This window comes from Silene latifolia, chromosome Y (genome assembly GCF_048544455.1).
Source record: "Silene latifolia isolate original U9 population chromosome Y, ASM4854445v1, whole genome shotgun sequence".
In the NCBI taxonomy this organism is placed as follows: domain Eukaryota; kingdom Viridiplantae; phylum Streptophyta; class Magnoliopsida; order Caryophyllales; family Caryophyllaceae; genus Silene; species Silene latifolia.
Genome location: NC_133538.1, coordinates 485,319,086 through 485,320,761, shown reverse-complemented (window position 1 = coordinate 485,320,761; position 1,676 = coordinate 485,319,086). Strand labels below are relative to the sequence as shown.

The 1,676-nt window shown below is 35.9% G+C and overlaps 1 non-coding gene across 1 annotated transcript; it reads right to left on the bottom strand.

Moving 5' to 3' along the window:
• Window positions 1-340: 340 nt before the first annotated feature.
• Window positions 341-447, bottom strand: LOC141636241 (small nucleolar RNA R71). The gene has a single exon (XR_012540866.1). It is a non-coding gene; the product is annotated as a small nucleolar RNA R71 (small nucleolar RNA).
• Between the last annotated feature and the right edge of the window lie 1,229 nt (window positions 448-1,676).

The following is a 1,676-nucleotide window of genomic DNA, read 5'->3' as shown; positions in this document are numbered from 1 at the left end:
CGAGGAGAACCTACCAAATGGTACTCCAACACCACCTCACTTAACCGGTAATTTCATTGCCAAATCCGCATTCATACAACTAGTTGAGAGAAGCCAATTTGGAGGGATGCCTAGTTAAGATCCTCATCTACACATGGAAACGTTTTGTGACTATTGTGATGCTATCTCTCAAACCGGAGTAACCCAATACCAAATTCGATAGGTGTTGTTTCCTTTTTCCTTGATCAGAGCCACAAAGCAATGGTTAAAGAGCCTAGACAAAGCTACCCTTGGTATTGATTCATGGAAGAAGTTAGCACTTGCCTTCTGCAAGAAGTTCTACCCTCCGGAAAAGACCAACATGTTGAGAGCCCAAATTACCGGGTTGAAGCAAAGAGATGAGGAATCATTATATGAAGCATGGGAGAGATTTAAGGACACTTATCGCTCTTGTCTACACCATGGACTTAGTGAGTGGTTCCTTGTTCAACAATTTTGGAACGGCTTATATGAAGACTCAAGAAATGTGCTTAATATGGGGTCCAATGGAAGGTTCACCGAGGGTGATGACAACCACACATGGGCTAAAATCGAAGAGATGGCGGTTCATAATTCCCAATATAGTAGACCAAGAAAGGCTACTAGAGGAGGAAAGCATGAGGTGGATTCCATCACACAATTGGGTGCTCAACTAAGTGCTCATATCGACACCATTAACTTGAAGTTTGAAAAGGCCAGGCTAAGCTTGATGAAGCTTCCAAATTACCCAAACAACATGTCAATGCTATGATGGCATCATTCTCAATCCCAAATGGAGTATGTGAAAGTTGTGGAACCTTAGGCATGATCAAAATGAATGTAGGGGAACAAATGAAAAAGTAAATGCTTTCCAAGCATACAAGAATGACACCCCTTAGGCCCTGTTCTTTCTGGCTTATTTTCAGCCCATTTCATTCGGCTTCGGCTCCATTCGATTCGATTCGATTCACTCCATTCAATGCGTTCAATTGATTCAGGCTCCATTCGATTCGATTCAAATTTCATTTCACCACTCCATTCGATTCGATTCATTTGCATTAAGTTCAGTTCATTTCAGCTTTACTGATCTTAAATTTAATAGTCTTCATACTATTTTTTTTAATATTATTATTCTTTATTATTATTATTATTATATTTAATAATATTGTTAATAATAATTTTATAAATAATTTATTTATTATTATTATGAATATTATTATTAAAATTAATAATAATGTTATTAATGTTAATGTTGTTGTTGTTGTTGTTGTTGTTGTGAATAATAATGTTATTAATGTTAATATTATTATTGTTGTTGTTGTTGTTGTTGTTGTTGTTGTTGTTGTTGTTGTTGTTGTTGTTGTTGTTGTTGTTGTTGTTGTTGTTATAATTATTATTGGTATTATTATTAAAATTAATACATTTATTATTAATATTATTGATGGGGCACGCTCAACCGACTTGACCCACTAGCCAATACGGGGTCATACAATCATCACGCTTGCAAACATGGTTACGGATTCGCTTGATACCCTACGAATCACGAATCGTTAAAAGCGAATTCTATCAAATTGATTACTGAAAATACATATATCACATTTTCTATAAGCGAATCGCAAATCGGTAAGGCGTATTCATAGCGAATATGGTAACCATGCTTTCCAAGCCATCATTTGAGG